Genomic DNA, 17,502 nt, shown 5'->3' with positions numbered 1-17,502 from the left:
GCGTTAGCTTTTATACGTCTATTATTAGGGGCGTCAGCAGTAAGATCATCTCTCTGGGCCGTAAACGTGTTAGCGAAGAATGCCACTTTCGTTTAAGCGGGCTACATAACAAAACCGTGGCAGATGGATAGCAATGGTGCGTGTGCCGGGGCTCGGATTTTAGGCAAACGAGGCAGTTACAGGCGTTTGCATAATTTAATATGCTGCAAACGAGTTCTTGCTACCTGTGTTTATGCAGCAATAAAATCTGAAAGGATCAGGTGCTTTGTCCTGGACCGCGCAGCGTTTTGTGCTTGACGTCGTTGACCCTGTCTTCTTCGCCATTACCAGCCGCGGGCGAAGACCGCGCAACAAAGAGATCAGCTGTCAGATAAACAGCCAAGAGAAAATTTGTGTTGCCAATAAAGGCGGCGACGCGCATGCCTCGTTCCTTGTGAGCGGTCGACTAAGAGCGGGCGAGAGAAAGAGAGGAGAGAGACGTGGAAAGGCGGACGTAGGCAGAGAGAGAGAATTGGACAGGAGAGATAATCCGTGCGAAAACGCGATATCGTCTTGGGAAGTTGTGGTATCTTTAATTGAAAGTGAATCACGTGCTTCTCGCGTGATTTTTCCGTGAGGCATATGTTCGGTTAAAATGCACCCCGCTCGGCGATGTACAATTACGGATATTTAAGAAAAATATTTGTCAATTTTTTCCGCGCGGCAGTAATCCTGGTACTTTTGACACGTCGAATATTACCTTGTACAGAGAGACGAATCTCGTCCCTCTTTCTCCCCGGTCCAAAATGGCGGAGCGTATCTTATGTCGTGGGAACCTTTTTGCCAACTGGAGCACGACTGGGCCTGCGGAGGGCTCGTCGGAATCCGAGCAGGTAGCCCTCGCACGCGCAGGGTCGTCTTAGGCTTGTGAGAAAAATCGTTTGGCTTGTTGGTAGATTTGCGATGGCGTCTCGCCCATTCTCGGATTTGCTCCGAGAATACGAACCGCGTTGCCTCTCGATATTCCATCGTACTCCTCGATAATACGCATCGAAAAATATCGTATGACGTAGAAATAAGATTTCGCGGCTGGATAACTTTTTAAATATCCTAGTTTTGGTGCAGTTTTTATTTTATCTTTTACTTGTATTATTTTTTTTACTATAAATGTGTCTTAGATTTTTGTAGTATAATAATAATAATGAGAGAAAACAGTTATTTTTGAAGAATAAGAAAAAATTTATTTAGTCAATAAAAATTTTTCCGACGGCATTTTTCATAAATGAAAGAGTTGCAGCTTCGTAGCAGTCTCTAGATGGGACATATATTCTATAGAGGCAGTGCGCGGAATGAGCAAAATGAGAAAATATATTTGTGTAAGTCGCTGTGCTTGTGTAAGTCGGATGCACATCTCTCGGGACGAAAGAAACAAGCAGTTAACACCGCGAAGTCTCATTAATGCCACGGTAGAAAAAAAAGGAACAATAAGAATCGAGGTGTCGGAGGGGTTTAGTCGGCGAACAACGTGATAATCCCCCGATAGGTATAACGCGGCTGCTGAATTTCCGAGGGAATATTGTTGGCAATTCTGCGCGAGCTAGACAATAAATTGGTTTTGCGCGTCGAGACAATCGTTACGACAATTAGCAGCGCCGTCACTAATTTCGACTAATTAACGCGAGGAGAAAAGTCCCGAAACACTGGGATCGCGCGAGTATCGATGCACCGCTGGTGACATTGCTCGTTAAAATGTCGACGCGGATGACTGAATCCATTTAATGGCTTCTAATTAATGGATGCATCGTTTATTTGGAAGGACTTTGGTTCCAACGGAACGCGGATTTGGCTTTGCAATTTTTTCCTTAAATGTATAATTATTTCTTTATTGTATGTGTTAAGTACGAACGTTATACATCGCGTAAATAGCGAGAAAATTAATCACAACGTAGGAGTTGGAGGGAAATGCCTTAATTGATATCCGGAGATAATAGAACGATAGAATGACGCGTTGAAATATTCGGTGGAAATTGAATATCGGCGACGAGAAATTATGCAATACACGGGGATGACCGGAGGAATCGGTTTTGCGTACACAATCATGTTAATAAATACCACAGAGGCCGTCCCAACGCTAATTAATGCAGATACGCACGTGATTATGTAGAATTTGCGTTATGTGACGCGCTGATGATATAATACTAATGCGGCTCGTTTCTATATTTTGGTAGGGTAATAAAAGAAAACTGCTAATATTACGGTAATGGACTCGTTTGCAATTGACCACGCTATGTTTTTATTTGTGGTGTTTTTGTTTGATAATTGAATTGCACAGCAGGAAATCGTATTGTAAATTACCCTTGCCCGATTTTGTAAAATGATATTTGCAGTGAAAACCTCACATCTTAGAAACTGCTGTTAAAACTTATAATTGCTGTTAAAAGCCTTAATCACGCACACACATATGTTTACGTATATTCCTCTATTTGAAGGTTTCATGAAATTCTTATCTTCGGTGAAATTAGTTTATAGAATAAGAGAATCTTATTCGCGAATAGGTATATATTGAGAATAAGTGAGCGACAATCGGTTTGGCATATACATGTTAGCTGGAGGTCGGATATCAGTAGCGACGTCGAAAATTTCCGGTATGGGGAAGGACTAGGACGGCGAAATAACAGGCAAAAGTAGAAGAAGAGACGAGGAAAGAAATAGACGAAATGCAAATGTACCGCGCGAGGGTGGCGGCATCGGTTGCGGCGGGGGCGGGCGGCATAGGGGGAGGATGCTTAAATTTCCGATATTTTAACCGCGCGGCTTACTCGTGCAACAAGTCCTTTCTCCTCGGTTGCCTCTGAAAGCGCGCGCCTAAGTAATTTCGGTTACGCCATCATCCGGTTCGCGGCTTCCGCGCGCGCGCGCCATGGCAGTCAGTTCTCCGGTTTCTCTGATACGGTCCTCCCTTTTTTTTTAATCTTCAACTGCACACATATACGTTCTACGTTCATCTATTCGTCCTGAATTTCTTTCCACTCCCTCAATTATCTACATTATGTCCTCAGGCATCCTTCTCGTTCCTTCGGAAACAGTGTCTACTTGAGTCCGGTTTCTCTGATATGGTCCTTTTCTTTTTTTTTATTTTTAACTCCGCATATACATATGCTCGTCCTGACATTCTCCCTCGAGCTTATCTACACTACGTTTGCAGGCATGCTTCGCGTTATTTTAGAAACAGTATCTACTTGAGACATCCATTTTAGAAGAGCTATAGGAATTGCTATATTGATTTAAAAAATAAACAAATTTATTATGTAATTCTATTTATATGTTATGTATTTGTGTATCGAAGTGTTATTTGTCATATACTAATCACGTATATTTTCTGGCAATATTGCTCATTCTTCTATTAAACATTCCTCTGGGTAATATCTTTTGTGTGGAAAATCTAAAATGTTAAAAATATCTTTATATAATGACATTGTATATAATTATTTAAACGGGACTTATTATTAGCAGATTATGGTCAAGTAACATCACGTTTACTTGTTAATATCTCGCACATCAAAATTTATCGATGTTTTATGCTTCGATTAGCTTGCTCATTATTAAATTAAATTTTGATGCAAAAATGTTCAATGTGACCGTATTTTGTGTACACGCAGAATCTCGAGATCGCGCATGATGATCTTGTAATTTGCTGTAATCATGAGGTTCGCGTTGGAGAACGGTTTCCGACGAGGAGGCCGTGCGGTTGTGAGGCGTGAACTTCTCGACGATGCATTCTACCGAGTGGGAATACCGTGGACTTCGTTTTTTTTTCCTCTGTCGACCGCCTCCTTTCTTCCCCGCTGAACCCCTCGCGCCGCGCCGTAAACTCGTGCACTTCGTCGGATGGATTCGTTGCGGCTGCATTAGCGAAATAACTTGCCGCGCCGCGACGCGCCGGACACGTATTCACTTCGCGGTTCTCTCGAACGATCTTTTCTTCGTCCGGACGTGACTGGTCCTGCAAGTTTCGACACGCGCCTTCCTCACGGACAAATGTAGAGTAGGAGACGTTTTACTCTTTGATGCCTAGCTTTTGACATATGCGAGACAGCTCTAATATCCGAATGCAATGAGAATTCTACAAAGGTATAATATTATATTAAATCAACAAAAACCATTATTAAATACCAAAATAATTAAATTAGGAAAGTCAAGAAAAATAAAATAAAATATATTTTGCCGAAAACTTGAACAGTTCTTTGTTTGTTTCATTGCTGTAAAAGGTCTTGCTATTTCTTTAGAAGCAAAATTATAATTTTGAAGAAAAAAAAAATAAATTTTGTATTAAAGTTTTATTTTAATTTGGAGTTAAGTAAAATGTCTCTTTTTTCTCTACTCTTTTACATGCAAACTTGATAAGTTTTGGTACGTTTGATGTGATACAAAGCTAGATTTTACTTTCGCAATATATATTCTCCAGGAATATATCCATGTAAGGCCGTGGTATTTGCGTATAGCAAAGCCTTTGGCAATGGCCCTCTTCTCGATCACGATCCCGGGAAGTTTCAAGTAGTTTGGCAGAACGCGCAACGTGGTGTAGGGAGACATGGCCTCTCGACCGATCGCAATTATCCTTAAACATCGCGCCGCAACTGCATCTGTTCCCTTTTACGAACCCTCACGGTCGCGCTTGTGAGCGTATGTATGCGGAATCGGAGAATTGCGAGGAAGAAAGAGAGAAAGAGAGGGAGAGCGAGCGACGTGGTTGCTGAGAACTTTGCCGAGAATTCGTGAAACTTGAGCTTTCGACGATTAATCCAAGTGTGCAAGTTGGGTAATCGAGGGTGGATATACGAAGAATGGTGTAAAACGCACTTGCTCGTACTCGTTCGCAAAGTATTCGATAAGGAAATAACGGAGGGAAATATGTTACATCTAGTAATATTTTATTTCATTATAAAATTTCAAGTAATAGGATAAAACCGACTTATTAATGAAATCTTTGATATTTTTCTTATAAATTACATAAATTAAAATAATTGTAATCGAGTTAGAACCTCACAACGGTGTAGATTTTCCCTGCTATAGAATGCCGAGGATTAAACTACTTTTACTAAAAATAATCAAAGCCCTGTATTCTGATTACGTCTCAAATTTGCTCAAAATTATAATTTGCAATTTTTAAAATAACAGGGGATTATACCTTTATGATCCATAATTGATATCTTTACGGCGGCGTGGACTTACCGTGGCAACGGCGATCGATCTCGGGGTATCTTTGAGACGGGCAGGTACCGTTGGTAAAGTGATCGGATATGCTGGCCAAAATCTGCAACAGCGATAGCAAACGTTTGCCGTTGCCAATCAAGCTCACTCACATAATGCCGCCTCGTCTACCGTACGGTCAAACAGCCTATGGGGATTTCATGGTACGCCGTAGCGCGCATACCAATCCGCGTGCGCGTGTTTTAAGTGTACGTACGCGATACAAGTACATACAAAGCGATGTGAAGCCGCGGCTGTAGGCTCACGCGCGTCCATCGCCGGTGCCGATACACACGGTGCACACGTGTGTACGTAGGTCCAATATTTTGCCAGGGCCAGGCCACGTTTGGCATACGCTCGATATACCGCGGCGCAGATTGGATTTGAAGTTTATAGGGCGGAAATTCTTCGGGGACCGGCCTACCCCCGAGGGACGAGGCTGCGCAAACTTTGCGCGCGGGGCGACCAGCGAAAATGACCGCGTGGAAACGAAATTAGGTGCCGTCAATTGTAGCCGTTTGTTTTAAAAGCGTTGTAAGTTTCAAAGGATTCTGCTTCAATACGTGATATTGTTTCGCTTTTAATCTGCTCAATAAAGTTGAATGAGCTTAAAACTTAACAAATTCTTACTATATAATATGAATTAATTAGTATTCTGATATTAATTTAAAGAATTTCGTAACTATTAAAAAATTAGATATTTATATTTAAATGTTTTTAACGCATATGATAATCTTTTTAGAATATTGAGAGACGTTCAACTTTTGCACTCGGCTCTTGTGCTACTTTTATACCGGTTTCAATTTCGCAACGCCCTGGCTTGATATTTTCGTGTAACAGTTTGATCGACATACTTTAATCAAACGTCGTAATCCCCGCATGATTTCGTTACGTTCACGAGCGACTCAGCTCGAGCAAGCGCGGGTCTTTTTAGTAGCGCGACGACATTAGAGGCCGCTAATATTTCACCCAATTATTCGACGCTTAGGCCAGGAATCCCGTCTTCGGCACGTCAAGGACCCTGGACCGGGCGGTCGTAAGAAAAAGCAGTGAAGAAACACAACGAGACAAGAAGGAGGGGGGGGGGAGAAAGAAAAGAAAAGAGAGAAAAAAGGAGAACCGCGATGACGATGAGAACCACCGCCAACACCTCTCGGCGAGAGGCGGGGGCGACGAATTAGAGATGCAGAGCCACGTTCGCGGTCATCGGGGATATTAAGCCGAATCCCTTAGCTTGATGGATGAAACGGGAGTTACGTTAGTATCCAGTATCCGGCGGTGTCCGTGCCCATGCATCATCAATAACTCTCCTGACTCTTTCACCTTGGCCTCTCTTCTCTCGCCTCCTCTCATCTCGTCTCACCTTGCTTCGCCTCCGCCTTGCCTCATTTCGCCTAGCCTCGCGCGCATGTTCCTCTCTCGCGGCGCGGCGGAGAGAGGAGTCGTGACTTCGTTTTTCAATGTAACACTCGACGAATCATTGAGCGCAGTCTACAATCCTGCTGAAGCTCGAGGCAAAACTTCTTTGGAAATGTCATTTTAGACAGTGTCTTCTTTTTCCAAAAATTTGTGCATATGCATCATACAAATCCATCCTTGCCCAATATTATTTATTCTCCGTTCTTTCATCGAAAGTGACATGAATTGCCAGCGGTATCGACTTATCCGAATAGGGTTTCTCCCTGCGCTCTCGTAAATCACAAGTGCAGCGAGCGAAATTAACGAAGCTGAGAACGCGCGAAACCGGTCGGAAAATCGACGAAAACAAAACAATCGCGCCGCGCGCGGAGTAGCGCGAGGAGACGCGAATGAACGGCCTCGTTCCCGGGTGTTCTCCCGAATGATTTCGAGAACGGGCGTATGCACATGGCACAGCGGTATAATTACGGATCGTATGTATCAGACACGCAATCAAGAATGAATTATCGCGGAACCACGCCTCCTGCCAGCGCTTAACCGGGCACAACAATGCCGGCGCATCACGAGCAGCGACCCGGCTGTCGATGATGTGTGCTAATAGTCCCCTGTGGCTTTCGCTCACAGTATCCAGGTCCCGTGACACGCTTTTTCTTTCTCGCGGATTTGCGTCTCTTAACGTTACCGAGGATCCACGCGAATCTCATCGTCGCTGACGAAAATTAACGCCAACACGAAAATCACAGGTCGCGCACATTCAATGGAAACTTCGCGTGGGGTGGTTCGCTCTTTGTGAAAGTTTTAAGGTACTTAACAACAATGATAACAATAATAATTATTATAATCATATTGTTATTAGTTCTCCTACATACTTAATGATAACGATATTACGTTCGTTACATTATTAAATTTGCACCGTCGCGACATAATATGCTTTTATTTAGTATTAGGCTGTTTTAATATCCATAATTTAATTTATTAACGTATCATGATTTAATAAAGCCACTTCATAATGTACTAAATGCCTTGAATTTTACATGTCGAGTGCGCGCTGCGATTTTGACGTAACGCATGGCCGAACAAATGCTTGTACATGAAATATAATCTCATTTAACGCACGGTTGTCACAATATAGGACGATGAGCTTGTTCTATCTTAACATATATAACGTATATGCAGGTAGTATGCATGACGTTGCACACTTTTCCCGGAGAAATATTTTAAATAAATGAACGAGAGATTCTCTAGCTCTCTATCAGATTCTAGATACAATTTTTTTTTACTATAAACATGCCGTAAATGAGAAAGAGAAAATTTTAATACAAGATATTGGTATTAGAATAGGATCGCATTTATAATTCTACATAATTAAGAATATTTTAGGAGTGCAAAAAAAAAACACAGAAACGCATTAATGTAAATTTATTAAGAAAACGATCCATTATTTCTTCTGAAATTTTTAAATCATGAGCGATAGTGCAATAACTGCAAATTTTCACGTAATCCGGAATAGATTCGAATTTATCTTCGCACATTCTCCGAATCGTTCACCTGCCGACGTCGTGGGGTATTTCTACAATAGTTCGAAAGGAATGATATGGATTTCGTGGTAGCCAAAGAGCTCGAATAATCAATTTCGTTCCTCTTTCGCTACACCCCACCACCCACTCTTGTCGCAACTTTTTTTCCCCATCATCTGGAACGTTGCCGGATGACCCATGGCGGTCTCGACCCATAAAAGCCGAAATAACTCTCGGACCGGACCCCCTTCGACTCGACGGCGGACAATAACGAAGAAGAGGAAGAAGGTCGGGGTGGACGGGAGGGTGCCGACAACGTAGAGGAACCAAAGGGGGTGGTGGAGGGCTCCTGTAATAAATTCGCAATTTCCTTATTACGGGTAATGCTCCGGTCGGTGGATGCGCTCGCATAAATATCCCGAGTTCCGGTGATCCCGTGACTTCCGGTCAGCCGCAATGACTTACGCCGGGTCGCGACAGACGAAGAAGGGTGAGAGAGAGGACGAGGGGGCAGAATCGCTCGGTCGCCGGCCAACGAGCCAACCATTCACCCCGACCATCCCCTCCCCCCCCGCGCCGGCTAACGTTCCGTGTGCTCGTTCGCGAAAGAGGGCGACGCTCGCGATGGAATTTGTCCCCGGCCTCGGTTCCGCCCTCGGATGACCACTGATAAATTTAGTAGACTTCTCTCTTTCTGGTCCGGCGCGGTTTCCTCTGTCGCGCTCGCTCGTATCCGGTTGCCCCCGCGCGCGCGCACGCTCGCTCCTCATTTCCCGCGCCACTCCATCCTTCACCTTTCTCCCTTTCTCCCATTCCGTTCTCTCGCCATTTTGTCGAAACAGAACGGGTTCTAGACGATTTTGCTGGATTTGAATATTATCGATGAATATATCCAAAATAGATATACGTATATGTGCTATAATTTATTTATATAAAAATTTCTCGTCTTGATCTCGTCAAATCTTTTTGCGTTCTAACTTAAATGACAACTGACTATAAATTCATTAAATAGTTTTGTTATCTAAAGAAAGGAAATTCGCGTCTAGCAGCACGAAGGTATTCAAAACTAACGGCAATTATGTGCAATAATGCGAAGAACAAAATATTTATCCGACCAGCCACGTCGATTATAAATGCGCGAGACGACGTGGCTGCCGAGTGCGACACGGCTATTAAATTATTCCAAGTGGTCCGGCGCTTTTCCGGCATAAAACGCGGATATATTCGTGTACGCGTATCTTTTCCCGATGTGCCGACGATGTGCCGCAATCTGTTTCGTTTATCGCGGCCACCAGCCCGGGCGCGAAATCGAGGATCGTTTCGCCCTCGAGAGACACGACGCTTTCCGGCTTTCCGCTCCTAAGTATCCGGTGAAATGACTTTTTTCCTCCGCGAGATCCGTGGCTGTTAACCCGCGTCGGAGACGGTGTCGGAGAAAGCGGGTCTTACGCTCCAATAAAACAAGCAATATCGCGGTGTCCCGGGCGCTCGAAGGGGGGTCCTGCCGAGGTTATCCTGCTGCCGCCTGGGGTTCGAGGGGAGACTCGCGAGACGGAGAGGGAAAGAAAGAGACATAATAAGAGAGAGCATCGTATATTGCTCTCGGATCATCGCGCCTGCATCGCATTAACGGGGGTGATATCACCCTTTTGCACACCCACGTGGACGCGCGCGTGCGCGTATATTCTTCTTTGTACAATACGAACCGAGCGAGAATGATGACGTACGGAACGCGTACGCACTACGTGGCGGACTTCCGTTCAATGGGGTCTCTTTGTGTCGCCCGTCGAAATGCGGGCTTAAAAAGGCTGCATTCCCGAAAGGTGAAATAAGTTGGGAATATCCGAATGTGGTGTCACGCCACGGCACGATTAGTATTCGCGATCCGGACGCGAACGTCACTTCATTATTTACGGAGCTGACGCAAGAATCCATCGGGTGTTTGACGATAATTAACTGTAGTTAAGGAGCGTAACTTGTGAGAAGTAATTAAAAAAAAAAAAAATTAAAGCCAATTTGTCAACAAATTTTTTATTGAAAATTTGATTTACATAATGTATTTACTTATTCATTCACTGTCAAAATCTAGAACATTAAAGTTAGGGATACATTTTTTAAGATTTATTGTGTGTGAACGCGCGCCAGTACGGGATATTCCCTTGGTGATGATGAATTCAAGAATTTAAAGTACAGTCAAGGAAATTGACAAAACCTGATGATCGAACGATTCGGATCAGACTCATTATTGGCCACGAGCTGAATGTCGTGCGAAACAGTTGGGACGCGTTGTCGCGACGCGTCTCATTAAAGGATCCTGTCGTGCAATCGATCTATACACGTTCCGCGAAGCGATAAATGCCGCCGACACACAGGGACAATCGCGTTGACGTACCACGAGCATTGATACCTTCGGGGTTTGGTTGCCAGGAAGGAAGGAAGGCGGACTGGAGAGCGACGCGGCGGGCGTAGCGATAAAGACCCGATCACGCGTGTAACGCGCGGATTATTAATCGCGGAATAATTTGACGCCCCGGCGACAGAGCCGGCGGCGCGTTCTACGCGCCCTTCTCTTCTCTCTACACCGCCTCCTTCGTCGCTCCGTCCTTCTTCGCCGACCTTCCGCATCGGTTGGTGTCGTGCCGAGTTATCGGCCTCGCAGATTTGCGCTAATGTGTCTTCCGATAGTTCATAACATCGGAATGACGGGAGAGGGATAGAGATCCCGCAAGTTCTCTGTTCTCGTCACCGTCGATTCACAGTACCGTAAACACGTAAGCTAAACCTGCCGTACTTTGAATCTTTCCAGGACCTCGAGGAGGTCCACTAGCGGCCCCGCTGTCCGCATTTATTTTCTTGCGAACCGATAACAATCCAATCAATTTTTTATCATTTTTATCGAAGTATTTTTTGAGTTTTATATTAGATTATTAAGTTGTTAATTTTGTTCTTGTTTTTAAGGAACCATTTTTAATGAGCGATAGATTAGCCATAGTTTACGATCAGAGTGAAAAAACGAATGAAATTAGCAGTTGACTCTTGATACCAAGTTGGATCTTCATACAGCATTTAATGCGATATTAATCAAACATTTTTAGTGATATCGAAACGTACAGCTCCCTTAAGAGATATTTGAGAATAAGGATTTACCCGCACGAAACGAGTTACGTCACGGTATAATCGCGCCTTTGAAAAACGCGAACTTTGGTCCCGCGGACCGTCCGTCGAACGCTGAAACGCGTGAAGGAGAAGGTCCTCGACAATCGACCGAAATTCGTAATACGAGCGCGCGAAGTGAACGGGCGAGTAAGCAGGCGAACGCGCGGAGTAGCTTATGTTTAATGGAAGCTTTCTCTCATCGTCTTTTCGCGTCTTCTTCCCGCCTCCTCTCTCGCGTACCCGCGAGGCGTTGTTGGTGGCAACGACGTTGACGCGAGATGGTGGTGGTTGTAGCGGTGGACACGTCATTTATCTTTCACCCTACTACCCACCGCCTCCCTATGCCCGCGTGTCCGCGTTCTCTACCTCTCTTCGCCTCCTACCTCCTACAGCAGCTTCACCGCGTGGCGCCATCTTGGGCACTCCCACTATCTCCTCCTCTTCGTCCCTCTTTCCTTCTTTCCCGCTCAGGCTCCGTCGTCGTCGTCTCGATCGCGAGAGGAAACCGGGACTCGCTTCCCCCCTTTCCTCCGCCACTGTGTTTCTCTTTGTTTCTCCTATTTTTCGTCTCCTTCCTCAGTGTCTCCATTCTGCTCTCCCGCTCTATCCGCCCATATCTCTCCTTCTCTGTCTTTGCCCTCTATTCTCTTTCTTCTTTCATTACTTCTCCATCTTAACCGATTGGTCTAGAATAGGTCTACAATATTTCGGCAATTATTCCAGTAGATTTCACGTCTGTTTCTTCGTCCTAAAACATTATTTCATATGCTTAGATTATTCGCTTTTTTTCTTTTGTATGTGTGTGCCTCGGTATCATTATTCCAACATCAATAAATCTAATTGTGAAAAGCCAGTTAATGAATATGATTTTGCGAAGGTTTCCTCCTTTACCCTAGCGTTTGATTGCAGGTCAATAGAAGGGATGTGAACATAAGTAGAGATGGCTGATTTAATAGCTGTCTTTCTAAATACATTGAACCCTAAAGTTTGAATCCATTTAATTGCTCGTAATTAATATATAATTTTCTGTCCGGATTACACGGATTGAGATGCTGCTATAATAGTATTAAACAATAGTTGCTTAGATGAGTGACGAAAATCAATTTTCAAGAAAAACGCAGCATCTTCGTCCTTCCGTGCGATCGTTAATATCATTGTAGTCTCGATCAAGCAAGCAGACATCAAAGTTCCGTGCCGTGGAGTCCCTCTAAAGATCGTTAAAAGCGCCATCGACTGGATGCGGCTGCTTCGACGTGCAATTATAGGACGTCCTTTTTCCTTTTTTTTTCCTTCGTTTTTTAATCGGCTTCGAACACGAGGTTACCGTTAATTACGAGCGTGCAGGCACAGAGAGCACTACGAATTTCGAATTACCCGTGGATAGGCTTTGTTCTTCGCTTTGCCATTGTGGCGCACTCCCCAATCCACATCGGCACCAACCCTACCGTCACCATCGTCGCCCCAACCACCCCCGACGGCGGGAGCTTCAAAACCATCCGCTACCTACCGGCAAGCGGGACGCAAACGAACTTTCGGGGTGACCATTGTCGATCGCACGGATGCGATGCACGGTTTTTTTTTATTTGCGTATACGTTATACACGCTCACGGTATGCATCTACGCGGGTAGGATTAAATGACGATTGTATGTTATGATCGTTAACAGGTATCGAGTATGTGGATCGTTATGATTAACTGGCACACACTGTCCTATTTTACCTGTCGGCTACGAAAAATAAAGCGAATATTTTATCCTTCTTAAATATATTTAAAGATTTAATATTAGTATTTTTTTATTATTACAACAATATGTATTTGTTTATATTATTCACGAACTTTGCCGTAAGTAAGCTTGAAGAAAAAGCAAAAAATAATATAAATATTTTGCGCGTTTGAATCATCAATCATTATCCAATCAAGTAAAATATTTCTCAATAAAGAAGTTTTTTTTCCTAAAATCGCGGCGATACCGATGCAAACGTGACGTCAACTTTCTTAACTTCTAAATTAATTGGTGTATTATTATCTTATCTCGCCTGTGGATATTTACAATATCGAGTCTGACTTAACCGTTGACGAAATCTATCGCGGCCTGGCGGCAATTACCCGCGCTTTTGTCCGATCTGACGTAGCAGCGGAATCGACTGCTCGGTATCAGGGAGCGGGCTTCGACGGGTCTACCGAGTTTTCCGAGTCCGAGCACGTAGCCCAGGGCCCTCTCGTGGAATATTAGCTTGGTAGCGGATTCGAGCCCGCATAGGGTCGAGCTTGCGAACGACAGACGTGCATACCGTATTAAGCCCGCGGGGACTTTGCCCGACTACATGCACGACGCGTACCGAGCCCACATTGCTATACAGGGTATGAGACACTCGCACGCGCAGTTCCTGCGAAGTGCGACCGCCAGAATCCAACCTCGGAAGAACGGCGATTACTTCAGTATCGAGAGATAGCCCTCGAGCTTTACTAGAGCTAGAAAAAATGTCGGGCCGCAACTATTCCGTCATATAGAGCAATTTCGCGTATTAAGTAGTCTTGGAATTATCTAGCCTGAAAAATTTGTTAATAAAAACAATTTTTCGAGAGCATTTGAAAAATAGAAGAATTTTCTTTATTTTTTTACAAACTGATTTCTGATATACCGTACATATACGTTTCGGTGGCAAAACGAAAGTATGTACAAGACAAGCACGCGTGGACGTAAAATTGTCCGCACGACGCTTCCGCGTATCGGTACGCGCTTGGCAAATACTTTGGTATTCATGAATCCTGGTATTCGCCCACGGGATATGTACGCTCGGTCTGCTACGGGGTTCAGTCGGTCCAGGCGGAAAACTCTGGACGATCCTGCTCGAAAGCCAATTCTTTCCCCGTCATACTCACAAAGTTTCAAATATATATATCTAAGATTACCTACAAGAAAAAGTATTAAAAAATAGTTACACAAATCTTCGTGTAAAAGGAAGAGAAGAGGAATGAGACACTTTAACCCTCAGTCACTTCTGACTCATAGTAAAGTTTCTGTTATATGTGTTGCAAAACAAATTTTTACATGAACATTTTCTTTGGATTGTTTTCTTTGAATTCATGCGAATTTCCTTATCGCTTAAAACAGAATAGCGGAAGGCTTAAGTTACAAGACTCCTTGAGCCTCACAATCTAAAATCTAAACAAAACAGAATCAAGGCATAGGTCACGAGTGACCCCGTCTTCCGAGGGTTAGCATCCGCCTTACTTCTCGTTTCTTTGATTGTTTGACGATCGTATCTTTTTTCCCCTCCCGCCACGGTTGTGACAATTCCGCGGGAAATATGTAAAGCAAAATGTCGGCAATTTGCTCCGCTCTCTTTCCTCGCGGCGTTTCGCGACGTTGTCTTCGTTCGGGGAGATACATCCAAGGATCCCCCCGGCAGGAGACTTACGTACATCCACGCTGGATTTACGCGCGATATATTTGTTTTAAAGTCCCGGATTCTCGTGTTCCGCATCCGCCGCTCATCCCTTCGGCAGTATGACTTCGCCGTTTTCGTCCCGGGCTTTGCTGTACCCCTCCTACTGCTATCCTTCCTTCTCGTCGGTCTGCTGTTCCTCTTTCTCGTGTATTTATGAGGGCGGGATGGCAGAAAGGAGGGAACACACGCGCAGGAGTTATGGCCCGAATAAGTGCTCTCGACCTGGAACAGAGGTTCTCAATGGAAGACGGAAATAGTATTAGAACTTTCTAAAAAAATGAAAGAAAGAAAAATAAAATAAAATTGAAAGAGAAATGAGAAAAATGTTTAGAACATTGAAGATAGGCAATTGTAAATAAGAATAGCATTATGCATCGTCCTAAAATAATATCCATTATTTTTTTTCAATTAGGAAAATAATCGAAACGTGTCGTCCAATTTTTTGTGATTTTAGATAAGTGCCAAATTTCTTTATTTGGATAAATAAGTTTCTCTCTCGAGAACTGATTATAGAACAAAATCTTAATTTTCATGTGTTTGTCATTGTCAAACGTGACAGTCCGAGAAGACTGAGTCGTTTCGAAGTTGCACGTGATTTCGAGAACTCCGTCTGCCGAATTTGATCGCAGTGTTTAATTCACTCGGTTGAATGTTCACGGGATCATGATAGGACTTCGCGATCGCCTTTGATGTCGATCGTCAGAGTACGAAGACCCGCCATTGTCAAGATTGTTGGCGAAGCTCATGCCGACGAGCGTGGGGGGATGGAAAAGGTGCCGCTAAGGTATGGGCGAGGCTTCGCGACAGTTTCGGCGTTCATTAAGCGCGAAGAGACACCGGTACGCGCGAGATGAGGGGCGCCATTGAAAACCGACTTACACGAACCATGGCTTCGCTATGTCATTATTTCGAGCAACGGGAAACGTTACGGGAGGAAGAGTCGGGGAGATTTATTGCGTTTCGCGTTGCAAGCTCCGCGAAGAATGTACGACTGTGGAAAGCAGCTGGCGTCTCGCGCTCGTGCGAGCAAGCGGAGTAATATCGACAGTTGAATGGCCGTGAGCGGAAACGCCCTTACGTCGGAAGCGCGTTTTTTGAGGTGTTCGAAGCAGGGAGATCCGGCAACGAATTCTGAAATTCGGCAGAACGCGATCTAGTAGCTTACGCGATAAAAAGTACCTGACAAAATTATTGCCTGCAATCTATTTAATTTACTTAATTAACGGAATATTAAATTGCAAATTAAATTGCAAATAATTAATGATTATGTTAATGAAATTATGTTAATGAAATTCAAAATGATAGAGAAAAAATAGACCATGAATATTTCTCGGAGAATATAAAACTAAGAGAAAACGCGATAATTCTCAAATATTTTCAGAAATTATACTAGTTTCTCGTATAATCATGTCGAAGATGTGCACCTCAAGGAATATCTTTCTTATTACAAAGTGAAGTCGCAGAGAAAAGAAAAATTAAGTAGAAGCGACGTTGCCAGCCGTATTGTCGGCATTGGCCAATTACCTTCCTTTTCCGCTGCGCTCTTTCCTTATCACTCGAATTTTCTGTCTAACCGTAGATAGATGGGGATGGAGAAGATGGTATGGGGAGAGGGAGGAAGGCGCAGAGGAGGTCGCCAAGGGACAGGGAAATGGATGAGGAATAGAGTTCGCTCGCTTCGCCTCCCGTTTACTTGCCAGTACTTATTCGCTTTGCCCGTCGAGCGTCGTCTCCTCATTCAGCCAAAGTCTAATTAAAGTGCAGCTGCAAGTTAAATTAAAACACGATAATGTTGCCGTGAGAGGGGGAGAGAGAGAGAGAGAGAGAGAGAGAGAGAGGGTGAAAAAGAAGGGGAGGGGAATTTACCCACTGTCGCGCACCCTTTCCTTCTTCTTCTTTCCCCGGTGACCGAACTTAAGCAGTCGCGCTCCAATCGTCCCGCACCATTTACGAGCTTCTCGAAGAAGTTTGGCCGCGAGTTGTTAAACACCCGACCCGACTTTCGGTCGGGCGCTGCTTCGCACGTGTTTCTCTTACATAAATAAGTAACAGCTTCGGAAGAAACTAATCGTGCAATATCTATAAATGCTATATCAGATATATTTCATATAAGTGAGAAAAAAAATTAATGCAGGTGCTTTGTGGGGCACCCGAGAAAATAATTCATAAATTTTAATTTCAATGTCATTGGAGGTTTCCCGCTGATAATTATAAATCAGTTCTTTTGATCTGTACGAGTCTGTAATGAATATTTCTAATAATAGCACGACGATGTCAATGATTTTTAATTTAACAATAAAATTGTTTAATGAGGAACATCTTCGATCATATGATAATTAACAAGGATACCACGTACAATTGTAGAATGTAATTTTTCGATATTCTAGGGAGATATTTTTGGAATATATATCTAGATTTTTCTCATCAATAATTTGCGAAGTTGTCCAATCGGTTGTAGGGACATCGGACAGCTCATGTATCACGTCGGGACAAGAAAAATCGTCGAAGGTCGACGACGTTCTGTGGGCGTGGAGGGAAGTAAATCGCTGGCAAGTTGGCAAGGAACGGGGTGCGTCGGAACTGGCGGCATTGTGGTCGGAGATAGAGATGGCTATCGGGTCGCGCCGCGCGGTAATTGCCAGGAACTACGGGGGGAAATTAAAGCTGCCCCGGTCTTCCGGCGGCCCATTGTCGGGACTCGCGACACTGTTCCCGGTACCGTTCTATTTA

The 17,502-nt window shown here is 44.0% G+C and overlaps 1 protein-coding gene across 6 annotated transcripts in view; it reads left to right on the top strand.

The window, feature by feature from the left end:
* The window catches only part of Soxn (SRY-box transcription factor soxNeuro), a 280,985-nt gene that overhangs the window by 88,927 nt on the left and 174,556 nt on the right, over positions 1-17,502 (top strand). The gene's annotated exons all lie outside the window — the stretch shown is intronic.

The sequence above is a fragment of the Temnothorax longispinosus genome, chromosome 7, assembly GCF_030848805.1.
Source record: "Temnothorax longispinosus isolate EJ_2023e chromosome 7, Tlon_JGU_v1, whole genome shotgun sequence".
NCBI classification, from domain to species: Eukaryota; Metazoa; Arthropoda; class Insecta; order Hymenoptera; family Formicidae; genus Temnothorax; species Temnothorax longispinosus.
This window is presented reverse-complemented; position numbering and strand designations above follow the sequence as displayed.